This window comes from Toxorhynchites rutilus, chromosome 2 (assembly GCF_029784135.1).
Source record: "Toxorhynchites rutilus septentrionalis strain SRP chromosome 2, ASM2978413v1, whole genome shotgun sequence".
NCBI lineage: Eukaryota > Metazoa > Arthropoda > Insecta > Diptera > Culicidae > Toxorhynchites > Toxorhynchites rutilus.
In genome coordinates, this window is record NC_073745.1 from 267139634 (window position 1) to 267145633 (window position 6000).

Consider the following 6000-nt stretch of genomic DNA (forward strand, 5'->3'; position numbering starts at 1 on the left):
CTTACGAAATATGCCATATAATATACCATTAGACGGCAAATTTATCCAGCGTTTTTTTTTTTGCCTCAGACATCACCATTGAAAACAGTATAACAGGAGAACAATTTAACGAATAAGAGAGGTATGTTTTGCGAACGAATTCGAAGGTAAATAATGTATTACGCATTCTTGTTTCGAATCGAGTCAAAACAAAAATTCTTTATTTGTTTTTTTTGCATGTATTTTTCGTTTTTTGAAAATAAAAGAGGAATTTGATTTTTGATTCATCCCGTTAAAGTCAGAAAACACCTTTCTCATGAAAAAAATTAATTTATCCAGATTCACTCAGGAGGTGATAGACGATCATAGTTGATGAAAGAAATCCTCCTACGCATATGTTCGAATTTCAATAATGACAGAGTTAAAGAACATTTTTTTTTGTTTCGGACTCTGTTGCTTCATACTGGCTCTACATTAAAAAGTACGCTACGGAAGACGATTCTGATGCTTTTATTTGAAAGATGAGAAAATCTAGTACAGGATATAGTAGTGGAACAACAAAATTAATGAATTTCAATAACATTTTGGAAGTGAAACACTTAAAAGTTTTTCAAACATTTTTTTAAACATTTTTAATGTGTTATTATTGATTTTATCCTTAAAATTTATATTAAACTAGATTGTTTCTATCAATTAAAATGAAGTTCTTTAACCGCTCCACAATTCTATCTTTCTTAATTTGGCTGCAATATCGATATAAACAATTCCTAGTGAAAATTCAAGCAAAATCTTCAAAAATCACGATTTTTACCCCACTGTACATGCAATAGCCACTTAAGCTTCACCTTAACATTGAAAGGTTACATTTCTTCATGAAATAAGTCATATTTGAAATATAAAAACTATATTTTTTTCCAAACTGAATATAATCGAGTCTATTGTATATATTCGAATCACATATAATCGAGTCCGACCTGTACTGTATTCTATTAGTCAAATCATTTCATTTGATGCCAATATTGTGGGGATTGCAAAAAATACATAGTCAACCATTTTGTGGCGGCGACCTTTTCGAATTTATGTTGTTCATAGTGTAGTATATTCTCCAAATCAAGCCAGTCAGCAATTTTTTTTTTGCCGCGGCCAAATTAAATTTTTCAAGATCATGAAATATGCAGTTTTATAATGACAGTAGAATTGAATGTATGTTCCAAATTTCAGATCAATCATTCAACAGGAACGGGATCAATTTCCTATTAATGTAGGACAACCCAACAAACATTTAAACATACATAGAAACAGGTCAAGCTGAATGAAACCATTCAAAAATTAATTAGTTATTTGGGGACTGCGGCCATCTTGAAATTGGATTTTTCATTATCTACTATGTTCTACTAGTCGAGAACATTCTTTTGATACATTTTTAGCCATTTTTCATAAATAACTGTGTTCTACTAGTCAAGCCTTTTCATTTGATACCCATATTGATGGGGTTATGAGAAAATAGGTAATCCGCCATTTTGTAGTGGCCGTCATCTTGGATTTGCATTTTTCATAAATAACTATTTTCTACTAGTCAAGCCCTTTCATTTGATACCCATATTGATGGGGTTGTGAATAAAATATATATGGCGCCATTTTGTGGTGGTGGCCATATTGGATTTGAATTTTTCATAAATAACTGTATTCTACTAGTCAAGCCCTTTCATTAGATACTCATATTAATGGGGTTGTGAATAAAATATATATGGCGCCATTTTGTAGTGGCCGCCATCTTAGATTTGCATTTTTCATAAATAACTATTTTCTACTAGTCAAGCCCTTTCATTTGATACCCATATTGATGGAATTCTGAGAAAATATGCAATCCGCCATTTTGTAGTGTCCGCCATCTTGGATTTTCATTTTTCATAAATAACAGTGTTCTACTAGTCAAGTCCTTTCTTTTGATACCCATATTAGCTATTCAATATAGAATTCATATACAAATTATTCAAAATTTCCGAAAATCAAATATAAAATACTCCGGATAATCGAGTCTAAAATTCCGGATAATCCAGTCTCCGGATAATCGAGTCCGACCTGTACTTCGTCTATCATTTCACCCAGTTATGTTTTACACTGATATCCATTAATCATTTTCAGTTAATCAGTTGAATCTTATTTATAATAGTCATGACTGCAAGTGCAGAAGTGGTGCAAAAAAGCCTGCACTAACTGTTGCTGAACGTGTTAGGCGGTACAGAAAACGGAAGCTTGGAGAGACAAACAAGAAACTCGAACATTCTGGTCAATGAAGTTGTGGATGATACATCTTACCACTTCAATTGTTACAACCCGGATCAGTACATATGATAAATATCTCTCTTCAGGGCCACCATTTGGAGTTTCAAGAGAGTTCAAAAGTTCAAGAGAAAATAACAGATTTGAATCAGATTTGATCAATGAAAAGAATTACATTAAGAAACAATTGTTCCGAACAACCACTGTCCTATGTCAATCTTACTTCCGTGCCCCTAGGCTCAGACCCTTCTACTTTTTATCTATAATATTTTTCTGTAATCATAGATTTATTTGACTTAGGCCTATATTTATGTAGATCTTAACGATTTACACTTGTGCTTAAGAATGATACATGATGACTCTTTGCCTTCTTCTAGATAATTGAATAAGAAGAGAAGAAAAGGGTAGTAGTGGCTTTAACGGTTTTTTATGTACATTTTTGAACAGAATGTGGTTCCGGATTCTACCAAGTTATCTCATCTAACCCGTTTAAAGGATACAAATTCGTACAGGAAACGGGGTTTTCCAGGTCTTCCATTTGATGTATTAAAAGAGAAAAAATTACAGATTCTGAACAATGAAAAAACTCAATTCAAATATAATTACTACACACAGTCACAGTCTTATGTCAAGATCCCGTCCATGCCCTCAGGCTCAGACCCATCTACTTTTTCTATTCTGGGGATGGCGATTCAGTTACCAAAAATAACTGGAAAGTACATTGAAACTACAAAAGCTCTTGAAACTACGTTTCAAGAGCTTTTTTTAGAAATTCGATTAGTTGAAAAATTGGCTAGCGGGGCAAAAGAGCGCAGCTTTTGTGGGGCAAAAGTGCGCACTAGTGTTTTGCTCTCGAAAAAAAAAATTATAAAATGTTCTAAATCTAATTTTTAACGGTACCCACAAGGGTAAAACTAATTTGAAGAAATGCACTCCAGAAATGCTCGAAATGACCCGATACTGGCTTCGGGAGGGAATCGTCAAATGAATTTCAAATGAATTTTTTTTTTTATTTTCATCATCTTTCAATTCAATAACGGTTTTTTTCCAATAATGAGTTTCAAAAAAAATCAAGTGAAGGTTACTATGTATTTATAAACTTGATCTGTTAATAAAAAGAATTCTGTTTAAAATCTTGGACTTCTTCAGATAACTCATATTGTCAGTCTCCTTCCTTCCATAAATTTCCATGTGGTATGTGGATGGCCCGATATCACATTTCTAGGTGTCAAGCATCAATCAGCACACAACAACATCATGTTCGAAATGGGCCCCTATATAAGATTCTGAGAATTTTTCTCAGATGATTCATTAGATGTTTGATGATTTGATGTAAACTTCACATAACCGTTATTGAATTGAAAGATGTTTAAAATAAAAAGTTTCAAAAAAATCTAGTGAAGGTTACTATGTTTTTATAAACTTGTTCTGTTGATAAAAAGAATTCTTTTTAAAATCTTGGACTTTTTCAGATAACCCATATTGTCAGTCTCCTTCCTTCCAAAAATTTTCACATGGTATGTGGATGGCCTGAATTGGAATTTGTACTGGAAGTAACAAAAATCGTGGGGGTGTATATGTTTTTCACAAGAAAAAATTGCGTGCGTGTAGTTGTGTTTTGAGGATACATTAAGCTGATTAATTACCTGCTACTATTAGTATTCACTCAAGTTTTGCTGCGCGATCATTTCTGCATAATTGTATCTGATAGGTTCCAAGATTGACTCAAATAGAATTCCGATTTCGACTTAATTTCCACGAAACCACTTATCTGTTTCATCTAAAGAAGTCAACATTTTTCGTTTTATCGATAATGGATTTTATAATAATCGATTTATTCGAATAATTATCTTTAACTATGCGATTAATCGAGCGAACATTTGTTGGGATCAGGGATCGATAACGAAAAAGGTTATGATGTCATAATTTCAAAAGTTACATCAAATATAATTTTAAAAATAAACATCGAAGTGCACAATTACATATAGATTTGGATGAAATCGTATATTTGTTGAAAAATTTAACAATTCATGATTCTTTCGGACGATGGAAAAATGAATACATTACGAAAATGATCCACGTTATTCTTATTGCAAAAACGTACAATTTTCCCTGTTCGTCTAATGTTCTTGGGATGACATATTTGCTTGAATATTTCTGTCTGGTGCTCATTACTACTTCTCCAAAAGGAGTACACCCAGTTTTTTTTATACGCGGATTTTCCAATTAATGCGGTTTTTTCACGTGGTTTTTACGATGTACGTATCCCCCTGCGTAAAAAAAATGGGTGTATGTTCATAAAATCACGGTAGATTTGGATCGTCACTCTGAATGTTTAATGGCGAAATCTCAAATAATATGAAACTTTTCTCTGCTGAGAGACGTACAAAGAGCCGATAGAAAATTCCGAGTGACATATCATAACGTGTTGTCGATGCTAGATGATCGCTATTGGATGAAATAAAACTAAAGTCTTAGAAATGGTTCCTTGTTTTATGAATCGTAATAGTCGCCCTCAATATTCGATGTATTCATATTTTGATTTTGCATTATTCAATAATAAATTACTTGATTAGAATTGCAAATATCCATTTATGAGAATTATTCGAACGATTAACCGAGATTTCTAGTTTCATCGTTCAGGTCTTTGAATATCATTTTTAGCACAAATTCTGTTGGTCATAAAATGCATCACCTGAAAACATTCTGTTGAGATAACGGGTAACATTTCTGCAATTCATTCAAAACCGAAGAATATCGGGACAATGGTTGTGTATTGATCAACTACGAGCCATCCCGAAACCGCGCAAACAAGAGCTCATTGTTTGTACAAAGCGATTAAACGCGAAAAAAGACGAATGAGAACGAAACAAAGAGGGACCGTGCATTGTAGAGTGAGATTCTGTCCATCAATCCAGATCGGATCGCGGAATCGACTAAAGGTGAAACAGAGAACTGTTCTGGTCTTGCACACAATAATGGTGGAACCAAGGCGAATGGTTTGAAAAATCCCAATTTCACAGACCTCTGTGAGCACAAAGTGGGCTTCAAGACTGGAGGAAGGTGCGATATTTACGAATGCCGAGGTTTGGATGGATCCCTGCAAAGTATAGCGGCCACAGTGTTGACCCTGCAGACAATAGACACTGACGAGAGCTGTTTGTTCAGATCAGAACACGCAATGAGTCGTTGAAACGAGGAACGAATATTTTTGTTTCATGAATGAAATTGGTAACGACCGGACCGAATGATGGCAGCAGAAGATTAGATAATTACGGCACAGAATGTGTTACGTAACTGAAGCCGGGGTTTCGGCAGTTTTTTGTCCACTGGAATAGATGTTCAATTACGTTGCCACTCGAAACATTATGTTATGTTGGACTAACTTGTCTGGTCATCCCATATGGTCTAGTGGCTAGGATATCTGGCTTTCACCCAGAAGGCCCGGGTTCGATTCCCGGTATGGGAAATATTTTGTTTGATGTTGGAAAATGAACTAAAAGCTTGTTATCAGGAATACATAATACATTTGTGTTCGAAAACGTGTCTCATAAATTTCAGATAACGTTTTTTCGAAACAGTTCCATTTAGGCTACCTCAGTGATGTGTTTATCTGCCATATCAATACATATGATAATGATTTCGGCATTCGAGAGATAGTGCAAAGCTATGCGACACCTTTTTCTGACACAAAGTGGAATGTTGTTAAATTCCAATCATACAATGTTTACGTTCACG

General features: G+C 34.2%; 1 non-coding gene across 1 annotated transcript; it reads left to right on the forward strand.

Annotated features, from left to right (window-relative positions):
- The first annotated feature begins 5659 nt into the window (after positions 1 to 5659).
- Positions 5660 to 5731, forward strand: Trnae-uuc (transfer RNA glutamic acid (anticodon UUC)). The gene has a single exon. It is a non-coding gene; the product is annotated as a tRNA-Glu (tRNA).
- The last annotated feature ends 269 nt before the right edge of the window (positions 5732 to 6000 follow it).